This window comes from Acanthochromis polyacanthus, chromosome 1 (assembly GCF_021347895.1).
Source record: "Acanthochromis polyacanthus isolate Apoly-LR-REF ecotype Palm Island chromosome 1, KAUST_Apoly_ChrSc, whole genome shotgun sequence".
NCBI lineage: Eukaryota > Metazoa > Chordata > Actinopteri > Pomacentridae > Acanthochromis > Acanthochromis polyacanthus.
Genome location: NC_067113.1, coordinates 6,338,143 through 6,350,413, shown reverse-complemented (window position 1 = coordinate 6,350,413; position 12,271 = coordinate 6,338,143). Strand labels below are relative to the sequence as shown.

General features: G+C 37.7%; 2 long non-coding RNA genes across 2 annotated transcripts; both read left to right on the top strand.

Annotated features, from left to right (window-relative positions):
• Positions 1-3,587: 3,587 nt before the first annotated feature.
• Positions 3,588-4,628, top strand: LOC127536264 (uncharacterized). Its single transcript, XR_007945258.1, has 3 exons — positions 3,588-3,980; positions 4,198-4,436; positions 4,536-4,628. It is a non-coding gene; the product is annotated as an uncharacterized LOC127536264 (long non-coding RNA).
• Positions 4,629-4,770: 142 nt separating this feature from the next.
• On the top strand, positions 4,771-7,385 carry LOC127534891 (uncharacterized). Its single transcript, XR_007943443.1, has 7 exons — positions 4,771-4,924; positions 5,273-5,461; positions 5,738-5,824; positions 5,917-6,170; positions 6,246-6,371; positions 6,976-7,116; positions 7,271-7,385. It is a non-coding gene; the product is annotated as an uncharacterized LOC127534891 (long non-coding RNA).
• The last annotated feature ends 4,886 nt before the right edge of the window (positions 7,386-12,271 follow it).

Sequence of the window (12,271 nt, the reverse complement as noted above, 5' to 3'; positions counted from 1 at the left end):
AAAACGATTCACAGTTAGTACTCACGTCTTTACCGTTGTCCATCATGGTGATAAATGCTGCTAATGCTTCCTTTAGCATCAACACAATGGGCAACACAAACAACGGGGCCCGAGATGAAGGAGGCGGGCACTTAAATTGCCGTCTTATCGGTGTGGTCCAGAAAGAGCAGCCTGCGGCTCTGTAGAAAAACTTACAGGGGTTAAAATGAACGGGGAATTCTCCTTGAATAATCCTTTTGTGTTGGAAGTATATTTTGAGTGAAATCACTAATTTAAAACGTAAATTGCGGTAGGGCCGTATTCGTGTGGGCGTATTCGTGCAGCCTCCGGTAAGTGGTGCTCTATTTAAAAAGTGTTCTAAACTTACCGGAAGTGTAGGGCCGTATTCATGCCGGTCGTATTCGTGCGGGTCGTGTTACTCAACCCTGGGTTGACCCCCAGAATTAAGGTGACACGTGGGATACGCCAAGGGTGTCCGATCAGCCCAAAGTTATTCATTTTATGCACGCAGCTTCTAGCTTATCTTATAACAAGTCATCCAAATTTCCAGGGTATAACTTTTTTTGATTATGAATTTCGTCTTAGCCAGTTTGCTGATGACACTGTCTTTTTTTTAAAAGAGAAATCCATGGTAGGCACTGTTTTGAATATTATCTCAGGGTTTTCAAAAGCCTCTGGTCTGCATTTAAATATAAAAAAGTGTGAATTGCTGGCGTTATATGAATGTACTGACACGGATATAATGTCAATCCCTGTCAAAAAAGAAGTCAAATATTTAGGAATTAAGTTGATTAAAGATGAAAAACAAAGAGAAGAGGTGAACATGAAGGAAAAAATTGATCAAATGCAAGCATCATTAAACCACTGGCTCAGTAGAGACCTTTCTATTTTCGGTCGAAACTTGTTATCTAAAGCCGAGGGTATATCTAAAATGATATATCCATGCCAATCACTTTATACTACTCCAAAAACATTAAAAAAATTAATTCAATCATATATAAATTTATTTGGAGAAACAAAACACATTATGTAAAGAAAGCACAGTTAGTAAAAGAATTTAATATGGGAGGTATCAAAACAATTGACTTTGAGGCAATGATAGGGACTTTTAAATTGAAATGGTTAAAAGAGTTCATTTTGAACCCAAATGCAATATGGTATCACATTCCCAATAATATTTTTAAGAGGTTTGGCGGGTTAATGTTTTTACTAAAATGTGAATTTGAAATATCAAAACTGCCTTTCAAACTATCTGAGTTCCATAAACAAGTTTTACACTATTGGAAAATGACATTTACCCATAATTTTACCCCTCATTGTGCCACCTTGTGGAATAACAGAGTAATTCTTTCCAACAAAGAGTCATTGTTCAACCAACATTGGTTTGATCATGGCATTTTCTTTGTACATGATATTTTAGATACAAATGGTGACATTCTACAACTGCAAGAATTGAAAACCAAATTTAACCTACACAGCTCTAAAAAAGAATATACAAAAATCTGTAAAGCTATCCCTCCAGTTTTGCTACAGATGATAAAAAACACAATTACTTTTTCAAATGTTCAAATTAAACTTCCAACTCTAAAGATAGGAGAGATGAAAATTATAGACAAAAAATGTGATAATAAATATTTAAATAGAGTTTTTAAAGGCCGGATGTATCATGATTATAATAAAAAAGTCAAACTCAAAATACTAGATAATCAAACAATATGTGAAAAACACTTGAAGTTTTTAAAATGGCCCATTGCCCCTAGAATTAAAGAAATGCAATTTAAAATTCTCAATAATTATTATCCATCGGCAGAAACCTTGAGGGGTAGATTTGGTTTTGAAGTTGAATGTTGTGGATTTTGTCAAAATGACCCAGAAAAAACGGAACATCTATTTTTTCTTTGTCCAATTAGTGGAAAATTTTGGCAAAATATACACACATGGTTGAGTAACAAACTCAGTGATCTTGAACAATTTACAATTGAAGATGTTCTACTATACAAATCTAAACTTAAAAAAGAAACTTCACTTTTGATTAACCTTGTCATTATTATGGGTAAATATCATTTACATAAATGCAAATGGAAAAAACAACTACCTAATTTGGAGTGTTTCAAAAACGAATTCAAAATATATTTGTCCTCCATTAATCTTATAAGAAACTCTAACCTGTTGGCAGATAAGATTTGTCAAACTGTGGAAGATTTGTTGATCCTGTAAATCATTGTATTTACTGTTGCCTGCTTGTGTAACTTGATCTTGTGCCTGTGCTTCGATATTTTGTCTCTACGAGAGTTTGTACAATAATAATAATAAAAAAAAAAAAAAAAAAAAAAAATTCGTGCGGGTCGTATTCGTGCAGCATCCGGCTGCAGACATACACTTCTCCCAGCCAGGGGAAAACCCCAGCAGGACATCCGGTGAAGTGACACGTCAAAATAAGAGCGGTAATTTCACAATAAAACTCTCTATATTAAAATGCATTGAAACGCGCCTGAAAGGCAGAACAATTTATTTTCCAAAGTTACAGGGAGCCACAACAGAGGGCTGAAAGAGCCGCATGCGGCTCCGGAGCCGCGGGTTGCCGACCCCTGGGCTAGATTATATTATTTTTAATGCTAAAACTAATGGATTACCCAAATCTATCTATCTATCTATCTATCTATCTATCTATCTATCTATCTATCTATCTATCTATCTATATATGTGGGTATATATGGAAAGAGAGAGAGAGAGAAAGAAAGACCATTGAAGGCATTGCTATGGAGGAGTAAAAGTGCCAAAATTCAATGAATAAATACATCATTAAATAATTAATTAAATGTGTCATTAATTAATTAAATCTGTCATTAATTAATTAAAATTGGAATGTGCCAAAATTCAATAAATAAATACATAATTAAATAATTAATTAAATATGTCATTAATTAATTAAATGTGCCATTAATTCATTAAATGTATCATTAAATGTGTCATTAATTCATTAAAATACCAATTAATTTCAGGTAAAAAAACATATATTATTATTTCACTATTTAATTAATTATTTCATGGTCCTGTGTTGCACTGCTTCATGAATTTATTTTATCTGTCAACCTCACCCATCAAAGTCAGTGGGCGGATCCTAACACCTGATTGGTTACCTTGTACATCAAGTCAAGGCAAATCGATTCCAGATAATGGATTGACGCAGAGCTTGTGAACATATTCCAATACACTAGGTGGCGCTGTTCTGCTGTGCATTGGTTTGGAAACGAGAGTAAACAAAACTTTATTGGCAATCGCTACAAATCCAGACTCGGTCCTCTATGCCAAATATTGATGTGGCATGCGAAGTGCACGACAAAATGTCAAAAACCTGCCCAGAGCTGCTGAGAGAAGCAGCGAATTTGATTGAGGAAGCTCTGAGCAGAACTCCTCCGGCTCTGGCGGCTCAGTCACAGCAGATACCAGCTGCTCAATCACGTACACCTGTCCAAGGTAAGCTAATTAACTTAATGTTAGCCAGGTGTGCCGCTAATCAGTGATTCGGGACACATGTGTTGGTTAAATTATATAACTATTTGGAGTTGGATCGAAAATGTATTTGCGGTAGACTCATTAGCCTACTGCGTGCTTCGTGTGTAGGCTACATGTTCAGTGTAAATGATGGGCGCTTAAAACTAGTTCGCTAATCGGCAGAATAGTGATAGTTAGTAGCAACATGCTAGGATAGAAGTTGAGGCTGTTTTAGCTGACTGGTGACTATTGAGCTGTGACATTTTTCTGTGTTGCAGCCGAGGTAGCAAGGCTCTTTGCGCCGTATAACGGTGGAGCCAGAAGGAAAATGACGAGAAGACGGGCACAAGTCCAAGTTAGTCAAAGAAGCTACACACATACTGTCTGTTGTTTGGCTGACCACAACGCGGATAAAGTTCCAAGCGTGCTGCTTAAAGCAGACCTCCTTACTTCAGGACTTGGAGAGCAAAAAGTGACATTTTCAGGTCAGTATGAAATTAGGAATTTACCCAAACCAAAAAAAGTTTGTACTGTCTGTGGCTCGTTGAAATTATTTGCATTTTAACTTGGCATTTCTTTGTAGTTTTAAGTATTTCCATATGTTCATATTCGACTCAAACTTTTCATAGTGTGAATAATGGTTGTCACAGGCTTTAGGTGAGTCAATGTGAGTTATGTCTTTTTCTTTTTCTTTTTTAACAGGGAATGACAACGATCCCATGATTATAACAAATAAACTGATGGAAGTGTTTCCCAAGCTCAAAGAAGGGGGAGGCTTTGAATTCCTAAAAATTGTAGGACCTACTCGTAGCCGAAATCTTGTGTTGCTTCCATGTCCCAGCACTGGATACACCCTTGCCTATCTGAAAGATCCAGCGACGATGATTGGACAGGCTACACTCTACATACGTCCACTTCAACAGGATCTACCCATAGATTGTGTACATAGATTTACAGAGACTCAGTTTAATACATAATCAAAACAAAGCTCACTGGTGACTCTTAATCATTAGTTAAACACCATTTGTTATTGTTGTTAGGAGAGCTCACAAACTGCCTCTGGTCCAGTCATCCCCTGTATCACTTGTCAGAAGGAAGTTCCCTTTTCAGAGATGAAGCTGCACAGATTGAGCTGCAATGGGTACGTAATTCCTAAAGAAATGCGAGGGTAGCATATTCACTTTTCTTTTGGAAAATGCATCTGTTAGTGTTGTGCACACAAAGTATGACCATAATTTCAATTTTGTTAACTTCAAGGACATCCATGCAGGAATCAGAGAGAGAACAAGAGGGAGGACGAAGTGAAGAAAATGATAGACAGCCCCAGTCAGTGACAGTGTTCCAGTGAGGCCTGGAACATCAGCTGAGAGTGCAGTTGTACCAGCAGTGATTTACATCGAGGACTTGAATGACAAGGAAACAGACAATGGTTTGTGTCATCACAATAGGGTTGCTATAAGATTGTGTGCAACTTGCACTCAGTCCATAGAAAATGACACCTGCAAGATATAATTAGATAAGAGAATACAGTTGCACACAATAACACTCAACTGGGTTATATATTCTAACTGTTAAAATGTTTAGTTTTTGTTCAGAATGCTGTTTTCATGTCAACTCAGCTTTGTAACAAATTCTGAAGATGTTAGGCCTCACATGTTTCAGTGACATGGACAGAACTTTCCTTCTTTTCTGTAGAATGAGAGGGTATCTGTATCGGCAGGTGACATGCCAACTTACAACATGCCTCTCTGAAATGGATAACTTTATTATTGTTTAGAATGGAAGCTGATTAAAGAACCAGCTCAAGCTGCCAAAGTTTTCAAAGAGAATCTGCTAAGTGAACATGCATCTGGGAAACCACTGAGAATGAAGATGGATATGAGGGACTCTGAAGAGGAACGGGAACTTCTCTCTTTCTATAAACAGCCGCAAGAATGGGCATGTCCACTTCACTGTACTCTTCTTGGTAGGTAATATAAAGTTTGTAATATAAAAGATACTGTAAAGTTTATACAATTCCATATAAGATACTTATATGGAATTGTTACATGGAAAAATGGGATCCAAAAATATATAGAACTTGATGACTACTTATGAAAAGCACAATATTCTCCTGTTATCTGGAATAGTCATTATTAAGGATGCTATTCTAGAATTACAGCCAATACTTAAGTTACCTTATCCAGTTACCTGCATCAGTCAGCCACTGTTTTTCCACTGTATTATCAGTATTTTGTTTCAGGTGATGTTGCTGTCGGAGAGGGAGTGATGCGGTACTTTATGACAAAAATAATATCCAAACTGCAGTTTGGATTCAGTCTAGATCTTGGTAAGTCTCTTAATATTTTGAAAGCAATTTTTAAATGTATATCATTCGTTAATTGTTGTGACTTTATCCTCTGCTCTCTTGGTACTTTACAGGAGGAATGGGCCGAACACTGCTATTTGAGGGTGAACCTGACCATCTTGTTCCAGCAGCATCAGAGGTGCTTATTGAAAGCGACCTCTTCCGGGTTGCAGGAAGGATGTTGGCCCACAGCTTTCTGCATGATGGCCCCCATGTCAGAGGATTAAGTCCTGCTGTAGTTCATGTACTGTTCAACGAGGACCCTGAAACGGCAACTGTTGTTACAGAAGACTGTCCTGATCTGGACATCAGGAGTGTCATAGAACTGGTATGCATCATAGAAAAGTTTGTCTTGCAAAATTGTTTGGGCAAATGTAATAACTTGTATGGTCTTGATTTTTAGCTTGAACATGAAGAACTTACACCGGAACAGAAGGACACGGTTTCAGCTCTTTCCCTGTCTTGGGATCTCCCGGCAGTCAACAAAACAAATCGGAGATGGCTGCATAACAAACTTCTACTGCATGCAGTGAGTTCCTGATGGTTAAGTGACAGAATTCATTGCTGTAGTTGTTGAAATTATAGAAAGTGTTGTGAACCCTGGCTATGTCGACACTGGCAGAGATGGAAACATTTAATATAATCCATAGTCATGTTAAAGTTCTTGAAAAACAGCGTTTAATTCATATACAGTTTAACTACAATATTTCTCACTTCTGCAAATGTTGATAGAACAGTGGCTAACTAATTTCACAAATGATGACAGTAGGAAAAATGATTATACCAAAAAAGGTAATCCTTTACAAGAAATCACACTACAGTACATTGAGAGCAGCTCAACAACACAAATTTGGTTTTGTGAATTTGCCTTTTGATAATATACTTTAAAAAGGCGATACAGTCAAGTGTTCACCACTGCATTTGAGTACTAAAGACACCAGTTGCTGAAATGTATAAAATGGAATATTCTAAAATGTGTTAATGTCTTAAGGGTTGATATATTCTGTACTAGTCTGAATGGATTTTATAAAGCGCTTCATTATGCTTTTATGAACATTTTCCCTACTGTGCCAACTTTTGTAAGAGTTGGGTTGAGGATTTGGTCTTTAATATGGGTTGGGCCTGTCTCTTAGGTTATTGGGAGGACCATGCGCCAAATTAAACAGCTGAGAAAGGGACTGAAAGATGTGATGGTATGGCCCCTGCTGACATCGAGGCCAGATGTTGTCTCACTTCTTTTCCCTAAAATGGCTGAAATGCAGTTCACACCCCAGGTATGTCAGTAGTTACATTTGTGACTTTGCGTAATGAATTTACATTCTTTTTCAATGACTGAGCTGGTTATTTTTCCATTTACCAAGAATGTGATCTGCATATTCCTGCACCAAAATAAGTTCTCCCTTTAAAATAATTACATTGTGTTTTAAGATGCTCCTAGAAAAAATCACATGGCCAGCTGAGGACAGTGATGATTAAGACTTTGATATAGAGTCCACGTGCCGCATCACTGGCTTTCTGAGGATGTTCATTGAAACGGGTATTAACACCTTATTTGGCAAATGTATTGCTCTCTTTTAAAAAATGTTTCTGTCTCATGAATAGATATGATCAATTAAAGATTAACTAAATGTAGTCTTCAATCCATTTTATGACTTTTAGCTTCATCAGGCACACTGGCCCAGCTGCTGACATTCTGGGTTGGCTGGGAGATGCTTCCTCCTGAACTGAAAGTGGAGATCTCTGGGGGAACCCTTCCTATGTCCTCCACGTGCTTTGAAACACTAAAGCTGCCAGCTCATTTCAAAACCTATGTGGACTTCAAGGAAGCACTTGTCTCTGCCATACGTAGTGCACAGACTGGATTTGGACTTGTTTAAGTTTTCAGACAGATGTCACTGAATACACTGTTCAGGAGGTCAGGTCAATTGACACAAGTTCAGTGTCTTTGAAAACATTTAATATACTGTACAGTAGTTGACAGTGGTTTCATTTTTCATATACATATATATTTTTTCCACTTACTGAAACAAAGCAGTTGTGCATCTTCAGCTTTCAGTGTTAACAGAACAGCATTCATGTTGTTCATTCTGGGCCAATAATGAGACAGGAAGAAAAGGAGTGGAGCTGTGCATAAAGTACATTTACAATCTCTTAACCATGATTTGGCCTTTTTCTTTTTTATAAAGGAAAGCAAACTTTTTCAGTTTATGCTTGCATGTTCTAAGATGCGAAATAAAAGCATGAGTTGGACATCAGTCTGCTATGATTCTTGATAAAACTTCCACAGCCTCTACATATGATGTAAGTGCATCAGTTACAGAAACTCCTGGAGCTGGCAAAATGGCAACCTCTTCCTCCGAGAGCTCACGGGCCAGCTGAACCGCAGGGACTGACACAGTGCCTCCATGAAGAGTGTGAGGTCCGTTCCAGTCGATCCCATAGTCTTCATAAACCTGAATGGAGGACAAGTATGATCAACCTTGTACTTAAAACTAGTCTGACACATCATTACACAAAATACTTAAGATTATTTTTGGTCAGCAAGTTGGTGAGAAATGTTGCCTATCCAGTTTTGTACAATAGTACAGTTATGCATAGAATACACAATAGAAACTACAGCTCATAGGTTGATCTTTGAAAACAGACTTGAAGATGCCATAACTTCTGTTTCAAGTAAAATATTTTCACCCATAATTCCTTTGGAGAAACACATTTAAAAAGTGTTAAAAGTTGATCTTTAACCTCAGTAAGATCCTCCATAGGGCCTTGCTCTCTGTATCTTCTCCAGAGTTGCTGTGGTGACTGATTCCTTTCAGTTCTAAGACCATGAAAGTTCCAAGCATCCTTGAAAGAGTCAAGGCTTTGCTGGATTAGTGGAAGGAAGCTCCGGTGCAGTGCAAAAAGATGGACTTCATTGTCTGGGTTCAGTGTTCCCTGGTCTTCCAATGAAGTGAAGATTTGATAGAAGAGGTCCAGCGTATGTTCATACACATCTCTCCACATCCTTTCTATTCTGTGTGTAGGATAAAATTGAGAAGTTAATTTATGTGTGACATGCTAAAGAAGTACAGTCAACTGGTATGCTGCTTGTGTGAGCCTAGTTGCCAAACATATTTATTTACCGTTGATTGTGGACACTTCTGCCTGTGATGTGCGAATTCCTGTCTGTACCTCTGCTCCTGATCATAAATTCTGCTACATCTGCATTCTTGCCCCCTTTATCAGACCGTACCCTTGATGGCAGCCCATACTGCTCAACAGCAGCGATAAAGCTCTGTAAGACCGTACTAGCTCTGTTATTGCCAGCCACAGTCAGGTAGACGATTAAACGACTGAATCCATCCACCCCACCATGGACAACAAATCTCCGCCTATCATGCAATTGTGAACACAAAAAGGCACAACTTTATTGTAAAACAATTATGACATCTATAGAAAGAGGCATTGTTTATCTGCCAGTATCACTGACCTGATGAGCTTATGATTGCCATCTATATGCCATAAAGAGTTTGGGCCAGGAACAGAATACTGCCGTCGTCTTAATACACGCAGTCTTAGACGTCTCATGTACACTCCCTCTGCATCAACTCTGCGTAAAGACTCTTGCAGTCTTGAGACTGAGGGGAGGAAAATAAATAAATGACCATAAACTCAATGCCATCTTCAGAAACACCTGTTCAATATACTTGACCAGTACTGGAACAAAAATACTTGGAGGCACTTATTTTGAGGAAATGGTTGTTTCATAATAAAAGACACTATGTGTGTAGATGTGTGCAAAACTACTACAGTACAGAGCCACCACAGACTCAAAAATAATCAGAGTTCACTTAATTTGCTGAAAGAGAATAAACAAGTTGCAAAACCATACTTCGGGATAGGATATGCATGGCTATTGGCTTCAAGTAAACTGCAAATAAAATTACTGATTGATTGCAAATGGATACATGAACATCATCTTAAAATTAGCTAGGCTCACTAATTTACTTTGCAGTTCATATTTAAATAATAAATACATTAAAAAATAAATCCAATTATACAACAGTTAGTTCCGACCAGGTGATTTGATTGGACAAGAGACATTCCATGAGTCCCGATAAAGTAGGCTACATCATCACTGGGACATGTAACAGTAAAATCACTTCTCTCACAGGTTTTCTAAATATAACCCTTAATTAGCCAACTATTACACTCGCTATGTTGTTGCAAACTGACGTTCACGCTGAGAGGATGGATATGATGACGTTTGTAGAGCTGTTGTAGGCTATAAAAGCAAAGCAAAGCTGTGATATGGTTTGAACTGAATTATCAATGGTCATTTGTTGAGGTACTGATGAGGATGAGGGAGAGTGGAAGCTGAATCCAGCCGTGCTGACATCCAGGTTTGCCAACGTTTCATCAACCAAACTGGACAAAGTTACAGTTGCAGATCAATCAGGCTACAAAGTAGCGTTGTGACTGCCTAACGTGCGTGCTGTGTTGCCTAGCAACAGACTAAGGGAACTTTTTTTTTCCGTGGAGCTATATAGCCTAACATAGCCTACTTAAATAATTTATTTCATCATCTTCCGTTAACATTTCCTTACTCAGCATTCCTAAAACCTGTGGTTGAATGTTTATATAAAAGCAATATCAAACGAGAGGTAGTAACGTTGTAGGCTACTGTATATCGTTAAATATTGCCCATATTATACTCACTTGGAACTCGCACACCTCTTGCATTCAGATGGCCTCGCATGAGCTTGTAGCCGGTGTTTGGATGTCTTCTGTGGACTTCACTTATAATACGGTCCAATTCCTTGTCATTCACAGCTGAATACAGGTCTGTCTTTCTGCACAAACAAAAAACATTAACATCGAGTAATACACTAAATGTAATATCCTTTCTGAGTGGATGAGACTGGCAATTCATAAATTGAAAACTTGTGAATTTAGTGTAAATACCTTAAACCGTATTGTTTCATGCGCCTCCTGATGGTCCTCTTTGACACTCCGAACATCGCTGCAATTTGACTGGCTGGTGATCCACAAAGAACGAGATGTTCCAGAAGTGCATTCGGTATGTCAAAGGCCAAACGCCCTGGTCCCTGTGTGTGCTCCTGTTGCGCCCTGGTACCAGAAAAGCGGCGGAGTACTTCTTCTAAATTTGCAGTCACTCTACGGTCAATATCTTGGTCGGAAAGTGCGGAAATAACTCCAACAACTTCAATAAATTCCTCTGCTTTGCACGCTACATGCTCAGGGTCAGCAGGTCCTGCTTCCACATACTCAGCAAGGTGTAAAATATCTCTCACCAACTCTCTAGAAAGTTCATGGAGATCCTCCATCAACACGGACGCCATGTTTATTATTGACTACTTCTTCTAATTCAGGTTTCAAGGCAGACCAAAGCAGTGGATTAGCATAGATTCGCGTTAGCCCCGCCCACTGACTTTGATGGGTGAGGTTGACAGATAAAATAAATTCATGAAGCAGTGCAACACAGGACCATGAAAAAATTAATTAAATAGTGAAATAATAATATATGTTTTTTTACCTGAAATGAATTGGTATTTTAATGAATTCATGACACATTTAATGACACATTTAATTAATTAATGATACATTTAATTAATTAATGACACATTTAATTAATTATTTAATTATGTATTTATTTATTGAATTTTGACACATTCCAATTTTAATTAATTAATGACAGATTTAATTAATTAATGACACATTTAATTAATTATTTAATGATGTATTTATTTATTGAATTTTGGCACTTTTAGTCCTCCATATTTTTCAGACCAGAAAAAATAACTTCAGTGCTGCTGAAAGATGATCAAGGCCGCTATAATCCACTGTAATGCAAGAAAAGATTTCAAATGAAAATTCCAGAGGAGGGTTTTATTCCAGTTAATCCACAGACTGTTTGGTTTACCATACTGATGAAATTTACTCAGAATGCTACAAAAAATTCAGTTTAATGTTACTAGCACTGCTTTGTATTAGCTAACTTCACTAATTGACAGTAAAGATGTAACACGATGTACTAAAGTCAAAGAATTAGGTTTTCACAATTTTAAATACAGGGAATGGCAAAAAAAATCAGAGTAAACAAACAATGCTAACTTTAATGTGAATAGGCGTGATGCATCTATGTTAAAGTTTTACAATTTCAAAATAGTTTTCATAAATTAATGCAAATATGTTCAAAAGGATAGACAAACTGAAATATCAAATGAAAACAAAGCAAAACAATCTGTAACTCGGAGGAACATGCTGAGTGATAGCAATGTTACGAACTGCAGTTTGGGTATATTTGCAGTGATGTAACAGCTCCCAGTGGCAGACAGCAGAGGACGGCAGGTTGGCTGTCAGTCAGTGTCAGGTGGAGCTGAGCTCAGACTCTGCTACACTCACAGGGACTGCCAGTGGACGGTCATG